We start from the raw sequence: 15,988 nt of genomic DNA, 5'->3' as shown, positions 1-15,988 counted from the left end.
AGTTACTCATATAGCTACTGATCAACATATGCAGCAGTTTGTAGAACAACAGATATAATGATGCACAAATTAAAACAGTTTAGTCACTAACCCATGCACTCAGTGAGACACATTTAATCACTCACTCATACAGTCAGTCTTGCACCTACTAAATCCTTCATCCAGACACTTATACATCCACTCATTCTTCAATATGTAAAACATATTTTAACTTTACAGAAACATAGAGTCACTGGATGTTGTAATCAGTGATGTCATCAGTGATGTCATTTGAGATGTCATCAGTGATGTCATCAGTGATGTCACTAACCATGTCATGAATGATGTAATATGTGACATCATCAGCAGTGGATTGCGGGTGCGCGATATATAGTTAGCGCATCTAACTATATATGGAATTTCAATGGTTTTATGCGAGTAAAATATGGTTTTCTAAATGCAAATCCCTAACTATATATGGCCTAAAACCAATGGTTTTTTCATTGAATATATATATATATATATATATATATATATATATATATATATATATATATATATATATATATATATATATATATATATATATATATATATATATATATATATATATATATATATATATATATTCACTGAAAAAACCATAGGTTATAGACCATATATAGTTAGGGATTAGCATTTACAAAACCTTATTTTGCCCGCCCAAAACCATTGAAATTCGCATATATAGTTAGTTCCACTAACTATATATTGCGCACCCGCAATCCACTGCTAATGATGTCATATATTACATCATTCATGACATGGTCAGTGACATCACTGATGACATCTCAAATGACATCACTGATGACATCACTGATGACAACATCCAGTGACTGTATGTTTCTGTAAAGTTAAAATATGTCTTACATATTGAAGAATGAGTGGATGTATAAGTGTCTGGATGAAGGATTTAGTAGGTGCATGACTGACTGTATGAGTGAGTGATTAAATGTGTCTCACTGAGTGCATGGGTTAGTGACTAAACTGTCTTAATTTGTGCATCATTATGTCTGTTGTTCTGTAAACTGCTGCATGTGTTAATCAGTAGCTATATGAGTAAGTATATGGGTTATTGATTGGTTGTCGAAGTATTTGTATGGGAGACTGAGTATGTGTGTGGGTGGCTGGGAGGGGTATGACTCTGTGCATAGATGTGTGAGCAGTTGATTCACTAGATGTATGAGTTCAAAAGTGCATGTGGAAACAGCTGTATGGGCAGTTGACTGTGTGCATGAGTGTATTGGTGAGTGAATGGATATCTCAGTGCTACATGTCAAAGTAAGTACATATGTAAAACACAGTACATGTGAGAGTTGACATATATAAATAACTGTGCATAGGAGCCAGTGAATGTGTGAGTGGCTGTATGGATCATTGTGAATTTCAATCAAGGATTGTATAAAAGAGTAAATATGTGTTAGTATATGTTTGAATAAGTAAGGTGTGTATAACTGTATAGTTGAGGAAATGGAGGTGTGATTGATTCTTTGCATGACTGACTAGTCTGTGAGTGTCTGTTTACACTGAGTGTATGTTATGTTATGTTATGTTATGTTATATTTATTTTTATATAGCGCACGGCTACTCAAAAAGAGTGTCCCGGCGCTTTAATAATGAGACCTACAGCAGAATAACACAACACAGTAATAAAAACAAAGTGGAAAGCAGAGGTAAGGTTATATTAGAGTCTGAAGAGGTTCAACGTATTATCACATGAATGATATCATCAGTGATGTAATCAGTAATGTCAAATGAGATGTCATCAGTGATGTCATCAGTGATGTCATCAGTGATATCACTGACCATGTCATGAATGATGTAATATGTGACATCATTAGCAGTGGATTGCGGGTGCGCGATATATAGTTAGTGGAACTAACTATATATGCGAATTTCAATGGTTTTGTGCGAGTAAAATAAGGTTTTGTAAATGCTAATCCCTAACTATATATGGTCTATAACCTATGGTTTTTTGCAGTGAATTTTTAAGGTTTTGTAAATGCTAATTCCTAACTATATATGGTCTATAACCTATGGTTTTTTCAGTGAATTTTTAAGGTTTTGTAAATGCTAATTCCTAACTATATATGGTCTATAACCTATGTTTTTTTCAGTGAATTTCAATGGTTTTTTAATAGTAAATATCAAAAGCTGTAAAATGTATTCTTATTTTAATGCAAAAATATATTTTACATGTTTTAAATAAAAAAAATGTATACATCTTCCAAACCCTGACCTCTTAATAGTGCACTGTGGTGGAAATGATTTGGGAACTATGACTGGGGTTGGTCTTGAAATGCTTTTAAAGAACACCTTTCTTCATTTGATGACACTTTTTCCCCAAACTGCCTTGGTATATTCCAATATATGTCAAAGACAGAAATGTAAGTGGTCCAACCAATTTTTTCCACAATTTGAGAAAGCACGGAAACATGTGAATAAATCTGTTTCTGCTTACGTGAGAGACTATGGAATGGGTTTAATATACAACAATAACTTGCGTTACAACATTCAAGACATCTACAGAAGAGATGGTGTGCACTTCTCCGATGAAGGGAATAGAATATTCGTCCTTTATTTAAAAGTGTGCATTGGAACCTACTTGTAGGTACCTAAATTAGCCACAGAACCCATAGCTCTTTTCAGAGCTACCCTACCTCTGATCATTCAAAACGTTTATCTTTTTCTATTTTTGTTTTTCACCAAAGTACGCTCCCCGGTTCGCTTACCGGTGCGCGTACCGGGCGCTCCCCCCGCGAATTTTTCAAAAATTTTATTTTTTTATTTTTGCATATATCAGCGTCCTAATCCCCCCTCAGAAAACCTAGAGGGTCAAAAAGTGTCTACTGTGCCCCCTTCTACCCATTCCGAACATTGTTTGTCCTCCATCTTATGTCTCAATTCTACCGATACACAAAATGGAGGACTCCAGTAACGCTGCCGGTTCACGTACCGGGGAGCCCACCGGTAAGCGCTCGATAAAAAAAGGTGGGAAAGTAATTTACAGAAAAACCACTACAGACACTTTCATCAAATATAGAATAGGCCCTACTACATAGCAGTGTTAGAATTGACAACCAATCAAAATGCTACTTTCAATATCTTCTATTATTTCATGACATTTGATTGGTTATGTACCTGAATATATATAAAGAAAGAGAGAAACACAGCCATTTTGACTACTACTTCCTGAAGTACATATCAAGTGCATTTCAACTGAGAACTTAAACTTGTTTTTGAAAGGTAAGATGTTATTTTAAAAACTGAAGTATGTTCTGCACTTTAAGTTAATTAGGAAAACATCTGAGAGTGATATACTATCCATCTGTAGTAGTTATAAAATAAGATAGACTTCTCTGTTTTAGTTATGGATGGAGTTAGGCTTGTCTTGTATAATTAAGAATTAACTTAGGCTTTATCACATACATTTTTTTATATTTCTACTTCCAGTCTGATACCATACACTGCCCAAAGATAAAATCACTGTTTAAAAAACCAAACTACCTGTCTGTACTTAAACCCAACAGTGCCCTATCTGTACTGATATATTTTTTTTAAATTCATTTTACAGCACAAAAATGGAAGGAGAGAAAAAATAACTTCGAAATTGTTGCAGAAAGCAACAAAGATACAGAAATTGACTCTGAATTCTATGATGAATCACAGGACTATGAACTTCTGCAATGTGTAGAATCAGTAGATTACCTAATTGAAAATGAGAACATTTCTGACAATGAATTATTAGAAGTTCTTTTTAATTTTGAAAACGAATCAGAAAAATACATTTATATTTAATAATTCAAAAATTGTTTGAGACATTATTCATTTTTATATGTATTTTTTAAACTAGTAGCAAATTGATTATAATGTAAAATCAGACTTTAAATATACTGTGCAACTTTTTTTGTGTTACATAGTAAGTTTGCTCATAGTTACTTCCTTTCTTCCACTATTTTATCTCCAATGTGTATTTAACATCTCTTTATCATCTCCTGCCTCCATGGTGTTTCTGCTTTCCTGACAGACTACGCTATGAATTACATATACCACAATAACTTCTGAAACAACATGCAAGATATTTACAAAGAAAACAGTGTATTTTTATTTTTAGACTCTGCATTGGTACCTACATGTTGGTACTTAAAAAAAAAAAAGAACAATCAATAAACATACAATATTTGAACATTCTTTCATCCTATTTTCCCAATATTACGCTTCCCGGACTGCTTCCCTGTGCGCGTACCGAGCGCTCCCCCCGCAAAAAAAATGAAAATAATTTATTTATTTTTCCCCGCGGGGCCCTTTTAAAGCCCCCTCATCAAACCTAGGGGGTCAGGGAGGATGTACTCTGCCCCCTTATGCTCATATCCCCCTTTGTTTTCGCCACATCTTGTGTCTCGATCCTACCGAGACACAAGATGGCGGCCGCTCCGGACTGTTTAGAATGTTCACAGTCACCAAGTAGCCAATCCTCTTCTCCTAGCGAAGTTCCGTTACGCGTCAGGTACGCGAACCGGGGCGCTAACCGGGACGCTGTCACAGATATATCTGTTTTTTGAAACATTAATTTCTCAAAATCCACTGGAGCACATATATTGAGACATAGCAAAGGCACGTCGGGCAAATCATATCTACAATTTTGCCAAGTTTCGTGTAAATCCATTCAGCCGTTCGAGCTAAAAGTGATTCCAACCGCCCTATGGAAAAATGAATGGGAAAAATGTGTTTTGGGACCCCCCTTTTTTCTCGGCCCCTCTTTGACGAAACCCACCCAAATTTTCAGGGGCTGCTCAGAAACAGAAGGTGCCATTTTCCTGAAAATTTCAGCCAATTCCGTGCACAAACGCCAAAGTTATTCGACATAGAATTTTCAGAAATCCCATAGGAAAAAAATCCTAACTATATATACCTACTGGCGACCGCCAGTAGGTAATATATATATATATATATATTCACTGAAAAAACCATAGGTTATAGACCATATATAGTTAGGGATTAGAATTTACAAAACCAAGAAAATTCACTGAAAAAACCATTGGTTATAGACCATATATAGTTAGGGATTAGCATTTACAAAACCATAATTTACTCGCACAAAACCATAGAAATTCGCATATATAGTTAGTTGCAATAACTATATATGGCGCACCCGCAATCCACTGCTGATGATGTCACATATTACATCATTCATGACATGGTCAGTGACATCACTGATGACTTCACTGATGACATCTCAAATGACATCATGATGTTAGAAAGGCACATCATGACGCGTCCCGTAAACGCAACATATCGCGTTACTACGTAATGCCCCTTATGACGTGCTGCGTTAGCGCACCCGGAAGCGTTCTGGAACGCCAACCAAGGCGCGAAACGTAAAGCCCCGGAATCGATCCGAGGCGCGGCGCGGAACGCGGAACGTAAGCATAACAGGTCATGTGACTAGTTCTTAAAACTTTTCATTGGTTCATTTTACTTTAGTTTCCTAATGATGGAACGCTTGATCCTATAACATAAAATAAACACTTTTCATTGGTTTAGAACATTTTCTTTTCTCAAATGATGAAAGTCCCACCTTTTTTCATCACTCCGACTTTCATTTTTATGAGAGAAAGACCTGTTTTTGTTTGCTAAGACAAGGCATTTGTATTAGCTGCAGCTGGTGGATCTCCACCACCTCCACCACCACCAAAGAAGAGAGGACCGACTAGCCAGGTCATCTTCGACCAGGAAGAAGAAGAAGAGGAAGACGAGGAACAGGAGCAAGGGACAAGTGGCTTTCTGAAAGAAATGCCAAGAACGTCCCATGTGAAAGTGAATTTTATCTGGCAATTTTTTTCTTTTCCTTCTCATGAAAAGAAAGTTAATGCCAGGTACGTTACCTGCCTCATCTGCAAAAAAAAACTCTCGAGAGGGACCGAAAAAAAATATAGCTATGGTAATCATACCATGCATCGGCACATGGAGAGTTGGCCCCCTCTTAATTATTCTAAAGCACAACTTCAAGATTTGGTGGATAACCCCCGACCGGCAAAAACATCCACCAATGACTTAGCAATAAGTGAGTCAGAGGCAAGGGAAACGGTCCCAAATCTGCAAAAGAACTTTGGGCAGATGAGATTGACTTGTGTAGCATGTGGAAAATTAATTTCATGCGGAGAGATGAGTATTACTTTAACAAATAGATCTTATGAAAATCATCAATGTCCAAAACGTCCTAGAAAGTAATTTTTTTTTTGTTGCTCCTGTTGAGCCCTTTGAAGCAAATCAGTTTTTGTTTCCCCTTCCTCAAAAAAAACAAAAAAAAATATAAAACATCAAAAATAATTAAAAAAAAGTTCTTTTCAGAACTACCTTCCCTTTTAAAAAAAATTGCTAGAATGTTTAGCACTCTAGCATCCTCTATTTCTTTTGGTACGCTTCCCGGTTAGCGTTGGGGTACCCGAACCGGGAGCGAACTAAAAAAAATATTTCTTTAAAAAAGACGAGTTAATAAACAGAGTAATGTGAAAAGAAAGACAAATAGAGGGAGTAACACACAGTTACTGTTGAAAGAGGGACTGATAAAAGAAGTGAAAAGAGTAGTATAAATAAGTAATAGAAAAAGAAATGAAGGAAGTAGCAAAGACAGGAAACTAAGGGTTATAAAAAAGAAGCAGAGGAACTAATAAAAGTTAAATCTGATAGACATGTAACGTAAAGAGTACTAAACGCTTACCCTATAATTGTCATTACCGTACTGTATTATCATTTTTATACTTTTAATCTGTGTAAGAAAGAACAAAAAAATTTAAATTAATACAAGGTGGTAAAAAAAGAGTGAGCATGAGACAAAATGAATGTTAAATGTGGTATACTAGTAAAGCGCACAGCTGCCCCAGCAAAGAGGCGTCCCGGCGCTGTATACCGCTGGGGAACCCATCCTGGCTTTCCCTGTGAGATGGTCCCTCCTGGGCATCCCCAAGGTGAAGCCAGGCATCCCCGGCGCTGATGGGGCCGTTAGTAGAGATTAAGCAAGCTATTGCTCAGAGTTGCTGAGCGGGACCCATGGTTGGAGTAGGCACCGAGGCGAGAATTATCGAGTCCGCTGACCATGGCACAAGATCCTGCCGCGTCAGGAATCAAACCCTGGTCCCGGGCCGACCTCTGCTTCTGGGTCTGCCGCCTCTAACCAGTGAGCCACACCAATCCATATACATATTAGAAATCACAATTCAAAGTAGAAAATTAATTAAACATATTTAATGGTTTATTTTTGCTGTTATCAGAAAATATCAAATTTCACTGAAAACAGTGAGTTGAAGGTATTCATCATATAACAGCGGGGGGAAAAAAACACAATCAAAATGATTGTGTTTAAAAAACCCAAATAATATAAATAAGCAGAAATAGGAACTTCTCCAAAGTAACTTACTTTCTATGACGTCAAAGGATATCCTATGAACAGCTTATACTCTGTTGTGCTGTTACTATTTTCTGCCCGCCACTTTCTGAAAGATAAACTCAATTGTTTTAAGAAAACTGAGACATACAAAGCAATTTGAAACAGCACATTAAGTTACAGCAACACCTAGAATCATTAGAGTCCAATTACCTACCCTAAATTCTGACTTCAAAAATCAAGTCAAAAGGCAACATTGCGTCATACTCAATTAGTAATGTTTGCTGAAAGACTAGCCATTTTTTAAATTTTAAATAAGCTGTGTAATATCCAGATGTTGACAAAGGACCAGCATATTATATAATAGCTGCAGTTGCAGATGTTCTTCCTGAAATCGATGACTGTGTAGCCAAAACATTTTTAATTAGACTGGACAACTTATTTTCTTCCAGTTTATGTAGTTGAAATTGTAAAATTACATTTCATCCATAAGTTTCCATAAATAATGCGGACAGCATTGCAGACTTACATTTCCTCTACTCCTTATTTTGATCTGCTGCTTGACTTTGCTTATAAAAACAAACAGTTTTCGCTCTGTACTACAATTATCCACAAGGCCATATAGAGTAGGAGCCATTAGAACCTCTGTAAATTCCTCTAAACAAATCCCAAGCTTCCTTTCCTAAAATTTTGGTTGTAAGAACACCAGGTAAGAATTTTGAAGGTGGAAAGGCAATCTTTTTTTGAAAGTTAAAACAGAATCATTGCAGAATGACCAACCGTTTCCAGATTTCAAATAAGCTGTATAATTTCCTGAATTAGTTGAAGGACCGTTATGATATATAATTGCAGTAGTTATAAAAGTCCTTCCTGATATTGACAACTGCGAAGCCACAAAATTATTAATTAAAGTTGTCAATTTAGTTCCATCAGGCCTACATCGTTGGAACATTAAAATGACATACTGGCCATAACTTTGTAAAATTAACGTGGACAGCATTCCAGACTTACATTGGCTGCACTCCATATTTTGATCGGCTGCCTTTACTAGCTTATTGAAGGATACTGATTTACTGTCAGGCAAAGTTAAATATATAAATCTTTCTGAGTCTACACTAGTAGTACTTGATAGCCTACAGTTCTCGCAGTCATGCTGCCATTGATAAGAAAGGCCAAATAGATAATCTACATCTACACCCTCATCTTGCAATACATCAAGCATATACATTAAAAACTCCTGACAATCCTGCTGAATATTTTCAGAGAATTCTGTTTGACCTGAACATTCGTCTAACAGAAAACGAATTTCAGACACACTTTCTACTCTCGTTCTATCAGCACTACATTTCTCTAACACAGAATTCAACAAACAGTAAAAACTTTGTTCCGAATTGATCACAATCTGTTCTTTGAAAGTCTCTAGTGAAAAGAGAACATTAACAACTACATTAGCATAGCAGTTGACACCAGAACTATTTTAAAATTTAAAACCAACAACATTTTCAACAGAATTCATTTTATTCCTGCTTACAATTTTGGGTTCATCGACTTTTGGTCTTTTTGCTACAACATCCCTACTATTACTGATATTTCTTCGTTTCCGGCCTACCACACGTTTCTCAATCAAAGGATATTGAGGCAAATGTGGTGCATACTCTCTTCTTAACCTATTGTATTCCTTAACACAATCTAGATCCGCACAAATGTTTGTGACATCACAGTCAATCAAGTACAAACCCGATAAAGTTCTGACTCGTGACAATGCTACATAAGCCATACCCTCTTTGAATACAGAACTGCCAATATTCACTAAAGCAGTGTCTACACTTAAACCTTGCGATTTATGAATTGTCACCGCATATGCCAAGCAAACAGGAAACTGCTTACGGCGAACATATAAGTCTTTAACAAGCAAAAACCTAGCAGAGCAACGACCAATTAGCTGTACTTCCTCAATACCATCAAATTTAATTTTTAAAAATTCAATTCCATCTCTATTTCTGTATTTCTCAAAATCAACAACATTACCCATTGATCCATTTACCAGACCTCTTACAACATGTAAATTCCTTCTCAAAATGATTTGGCAATTTAAGCACACATTCAAAGTCTTTTCAAAACCCGCAGTTTTAGATATAGTCTTCTCTAATGAATCCAATTTAGATTTCAAATTCTCTGACAAAATAATTGTTGCTCCCATATGCTCTATTTTGTCAATAGCTTCCAGTTTCACAATCTCTTGTTTTTCTAAATTCAACATTTTGTTGTTGAAGATGGAACATTCTGCAAGAGTTGGCATCAAACATATTCCAGATTTCTTCACAGTAATTTTCTGAAAAATATCCTCTGGCAAAACGTCTTCTTCTGGATATAAATTTGACAGTAAGCGTGCATGTAAAGCTTCTTTACCACGCTCAGTCACTTTCCCGATTCTAATATCTTGTAGAATATTCTTGTAATCTTCGTCCTTCGCCTGACGCATATTTTCACGCAGCTCAGAATAACTGAAGTTTAACCATATGTTAATGTTGCCAATGCTCCCTAGGCACTTCTTGGTATCTTCATGCGTAAGCAGTTTAAACACTGGTTGTCCTTTCACTGGTGTCAGCTGCAGAAGATCCCCAAAAACAATGATGTGTTTGCCACCGAATAACACATCATACTCTGTTTTAAGAACTTCCTGCATTCTTAAATGCACAAAAGCAAGCATGACATTGGAAACCATGCTTACTTTGTCAATGATAAGAAGTTTCATCTTCTTCAAAACTCTAGATACTTCACAACAAGCATCTCCAGATAACTTGTGGTATTGTAATTTGTTATCATGCTCCACTGGCAGCATCAGTAACCGATGCAAAGTAATCCCTTTAATGTTATGAGCTGCCAGTCCAGTTGGAGCGGTCACAACACAAGACAGCGATGAATCAGTCCTTTTCTGCAGATAACATGAAATTGCTTTAATAAGGAAACTTTTTCCAGTTCCTGCTTCTCCACTCATGTACAGTCGGACAGGCTTCAACGACGTACATGAGCACTCTTCCTTCTCATGACTTAATCCATGCTCAATTTGGTTGGTAACTTCGACATATATTTTCCTCTGCTCAACGTTAAGTTGTCTTTCCAATTCTTCTAAGTTAACCGCATCCTTCTGTGCATGTGCCATGGCTCTTTCCACTTCAATCATGGCAGTGGCAGCTTCATTTTCAATAACTGGTTCTCCTAGTGGATCCTGACTCAATGAAACAGAACTCTGACTGTCCTGAGAACTGTCTCCAGCAATCTCAGCTGCAATTGTTGCTTCCTGCTCAATTTCTGCATTCAACATTTGTAGATATTTTGGAAAAACAGGACATTCTTTGGACTCCTTGGCTGCATTGAAAGAGTCTTCGTAACAGAGGAAATCCCCAAGCAGTTCCTCTTCTGCACGCCAAGGCTTGAAAAGTTGCAAAAGAGCTAAATAGAAAAACTCTTTTCTTTCGGGAGATTCGCAATCCAATTTTCGATGATTTATCAATTGGCATTTTTTTTGCTTGACCAGACATCCCTCACTTCCAATTACAGCATACACTCCTTTATCAATATCTTCTTTGATGTTACTCTTGAAAACGTAATTTTGAAGAACATCATACAGACAAGCATTCTCCAGGTGACTGCTTCTATTTGGATAATATGTATCCAACATGTTGCTCTTCAAAATATCTGTACTGTTTGGCTCCTTCTCCGCCAAATACTCAATTTCCCGTACAGGTTTCAGAACTCGATTACGCGTTGCAGCAAGACCAAGACTCGCCTAAATGATACTCCTAGATTTGGCATAGAGACTTGCTGAAGATAACCGGTCAGAACATTCGTAAGCTCCGATTTCTCGATGCGACAACATCTTCAGACTGAAACTGTACAACTTCTTACTGAGGCTCTTTTCATGGGAAATATCCTCCCACATATCCTTCAGTTCTGTCTTTTCTTTTTTGGTGATGTAAGACGTCACATACCGAGCCACAGCCATACAGTTGTCAGCCACAAACTGTATATCCATGTTAGCATTCCACATGGACAAAATCACTGGGTTGTAGTCGTTGATGTACTTGGTCTCTTCGTTTCTTTTCAAATTGTATGTGTTTTTGGGTGATTTCCTCGTCACATTATGTCGCAGCGATGACATCAAATTGTTAACTCTTCCTTTTGATAACACCGACCGTGGAAATGCAAAACGACATTTGGTGTAGTATTTGTCCTTGTTTCTGAATTTACGACAGCAGTACTATCCACAACGATGGCTTTGAAACCGTAAAACTTGTTCTCTTAGACTTTTGTCTTCGTTTGTCTTTGGAACAGCACATGTAGCATACTGTTCTATGAAACTCATCACTAAGTCATCCGGATCTGTTCCAAATTTGGGTGCATCTTTGATCCATAGCAGCATATGTATATGAGGAGCACCTCTTGCTTGATACTCCTTTCTCCAGAAGAAATCCAACACCTCTCCAAGAGGTGGATTTTTCTTGTTCGTGATGAAAGACATCATAGCTTCAAATCTATGATTGAAATACCTGCATACATTCACAGGATCCAAAGAGCACAGTTCTCCCGGTGTCTTAAATTCAATATTTTCAATGTTTCCATTTACCTCTCGTAGAAATTCAAATAAGTCTTCCCAGCCATACTCAGCACAGCTGAGAGTGAGGAACCATGTGGGAGTTCCTAAGTTCCTCAGCATACATTTTAAGTCACCATGACGGCGGTACCAATACTCATTAGTACCACGCTGACAAGCCATGAGATTAATCAGGTGAGAATCCAAAATACTGTCTTGCACATTGACTTTATCCATAAAGTCCCTTGCCGAGATATTTCGCAGTTGTACACCACTTTTCAAGATGCGGTTCACTGCATAAGACAATCCAGAGAGATCACTTTCAAACAATAGATGAAATAAATAGGGAATGCATTGTCGAAACCTAGGATCTTCCAAACTTTCCTCCCAAACACTAATGGGACTCCCTTTGGCTTGTTTCATTTGAAACAACTCAATAGCATTCCCCATGACTTCCTTGGAATGCAAAGGATGAACACTATAATATTCATATATTTCTTCCTTTTTAGAGGCTTCTACTTTCTCAATTTGACCAGGACACAAATCGCTGTCCTCTTCTTCACTTACTTCCTCTTCTGCAACACATACATTCTTGTAGTACTTATTATTTTTTATCAAATACAATGTTGCCTTTTTGACTTTCCTAACATCCACTAAATCTGGCCAGATTTTCTTACTCTTTGTCGGAACACCATTAACTATGATAACCAGAGGTTCCTCTTCCACTTTCTCTACTCCAATTGTATTAATGTTTTTCTTCAAATCCAAAGGCAAGTAAACAACCCTTCCCTTTAATCCTCTCTGTAAATCTGATGGAGGCATCTTCCCTGTCTTTGGCTCCATTCGTACAATAGCCTGGAAGGGATGGACACTTTGAATCAAAATAGATTCATAAGTATTTAAATCCTTCAATTCATAAGGAATGTCATCTAATTCCAGAATATTATAAACCGCTCTAGCAGGCATCTGGTTTTGGTTTAATTTGTTATAGCAATAAGTACACATACGTTGGTCCGCTCCCAAATCAAAACAATTTTCTACCATCAAGTATGTGGCAAAATCCTTCCATTCACTATTGTTTTCCATATCACTCTTTGCATATATATCCACTAACTTAGTCTGATTCTTATAATAAGTCCGTCGACAACACACACAAGTGAAATTAGGCCTCTCACTTGATTTCACCATAAACGTGGAAATTTCCTTGTGAAACTTATCTGTACTGAAAATCTGTTCACTGTCTTCCACATTACCTTCTACTAGTGGTTCAATATCAACATTGTTCTCTTTACCAGCAAAGTAACAGAACTCAATTTCTTGACAAATATTCTTCACATCTACTTCTGAACCATGCAAAAGAGCTCTGCTTAATTTTTTAAGCATAATTGCTGGACTCTTAGCAGCATAATACAACATTCTAACTAATTTCCTCACTTTATTATGATGCACTGCTAGCATCCTGAAATGATAAAATACACTCTGGCATACTCTCCTAGAAAGACAAGCCAGTGAATGACCACGCAAACCTGTCACTTGTCTCACTCTGCAAGGATCTAATTCTTGCAACAACTTTATTTTTTGCTTTACACTTTTCTTATGAAATGTCCGTATAAAATCACAAAGCAAATTGATGGAATCCTGTCGCACACTGCAAATAGAACTACACTTCCAGGTGTACACTGGTCCCTTAGGACGTCTCCCTAAAACCTCATCACTTAGCGCCTCTTCTGCATCTGCAGACACAAGTATTTCTTTTTCAACCGGATGACCATCTTTTACCTCATATGCTCGACCACTGCTGTCAACTGCATGCACCAAAACATTGTCCTGAAAATAACTCTCCTCATTAAAAAATGCCTCTCTATTTGAACTATGCATCCATTCTCCTAAGAAAACTTCACAAAAATTACTTCGATTAACTTCTCTCTTCCATCTACTATTAGATTTGAAAACATAGATTACCTTGTTTAGTTTCCTAATTCTATTAATTACCAAAATAAATAACTTTCGCTTAATTTCGAAAGCCTGATCAATAATTTTCTCTACATTTTTCTTTTTCTTATAAAATGACACTTTCTGTTGACCTTTTTTAAATTGTTTTAGCAAATTGACAATTACCCTGTTGCGGAACATTCGCTTACGAATGTCCCTGAATATATTTGCCCTTCTACTGCCATGCACAGAGTTATCTCCTGCTCTAGCACAAACTTTTTTGACGGGCCTTTCCTTTCCATTTAAATTGGCTCTCTTTTTCTGGACTAAAACTTGTTCTGTAGTTATACTTTTGTTTCTACAAATGTTTCTAAGGAATGATTGCGTTCTCTTACCCGGTGTTCTCTTCGTCCGTTGAGGTAATTCTAATGTAGAGGACTGCTGCAAAATGTTAGTCAATTGCTGTCTTTGACGTTTCATAGCCTTTCGAATTCTATCCTTAGACGGCATTCTCTAATTTCCAAATAATATGCAGTTGAATCTGTGGTGAAATATAATAAAAAATGTTATTAACCACTATTACCAAACAGTAAATCAATAACAGTAAGAATTAGATTCAACAATGCTATAAAAATGAATAAAATAAAAGAATTCACAAGGGTGCAGGGGGTATCACTTTGACACCCTCTGGCACCCTCAAAACAGGCACAGGTGCCATGTGGCAGGCAAACCAGCCCTAAGGGCAGGTTTGCCTTTCACATGACATAGGTGTGCAAGCACACATGTGCATGCACACCGGAATCGATATTTTACCATGAAGTTTGATTTCATGCTAAAATACCGATTCGTTAAGGCCTTTGGGACTCAGAAGAGTCCCCCCTACATAGCAAATTTACAGAATTGGTAAAATTACCGATTCGGTATTTTACCGAACCAATAATTTTTCCGATTCTGTAAATGTAGATTTACCTACATGTGGCCTTGGATTTAGGCCCCTACATACCGATTGGCCATTTACCGGTCGGAAACGGCCTAAATCGGCCGTAACCGGTCGGTAAATGGCCTGAAACGACCACCTACATCGGGCCCTAAGTGTGCATGCATTTGATTTCAAACAAAGTTTTTAAACAATTTATGTAAAACAATAATACACCTACATTCATGGGGAACAGACTTAAAATGCCCTAATACACATGAAAACGTTTTTTTAAGGAACTTGCACCTTTTTTTCAATAACTTTTAACATGGCTATGTAACTCAAACAATCAAAATGAAAATTTGCCAGGCACACATGGGGGCGTATTTACAAGGGCCTTGCACTACGAGGAAAGTGACTTCAAATGACCAGACACACATGGGGACGTATTTACAAGGCCCTTGAACCCGGGGGAAGTGACTTGAAATTGCTAAGCACACATAGGAGAGTATCTACAATGCCCGTGCAACACTTATGCATCATTTTTTACATGTACACCATAACATTAACAACACAATTGCATCATATATCTGTTCCGCAAAAGCGACGCATTGCAGGAGTCACATCATTTTACCATCAAAAACAATTTCACCGATTCTGTAAATGTAGATTTACCTACATGTGGCCCTGGATTTAGGCCCCTACATACCGATTCGCCATTTACAGGTCGGAAGCGACCGAAATCGGCCGCAACCGGTCGGTAAATGGCCTGAAACGACCACCTACATCGGGCCCTAAGTGTGCATGCATTTGATTTCAAACAAAGTTTTAAAACCTTTTATGTAAAACCATAATACACCTACATTCATGGGGAACAGACTTAAAATGCCCTAATACACATGAAAACTTTTTTTAAGGAACTTGCACCTTTTTTTCAATAACTTTTAACATGGCTATGTAACTCAAACAATCAAAATGAAAATGTGCCAGGCACACATGGGGGCGTATTTACAAGGGCCTTGCACTACGAGGAAAGTGACTTCAAATGACCAGACACACATGGGGACGTATTTACAAGGCCCTTGAACCCAGGGAAAGTGACTTGAAATTGCTAAGCACACATAGGAGGGTATTTACAATGCCC

The sequence above is a fragment of the Lissotriton vulgaris genome, chromosome 4_1 (genome assembly GCF_964263255.1).
Source record: "Lissotriton vulgaris chromosome 4_1, aLisVul1.2, whole genome shotgun sequence".
Classification (NCBI taxonomy): Eukaryota; Metazoa; Chordata; class Amphibia; order Caudata; family Salamandridae; genus Lissotriton; species Lissotriton vulgaris.
The sequence above is the reverse complement of the archived record's forward strand: the minus strand, read 5'-3'. Positions refer to the sequence as shown.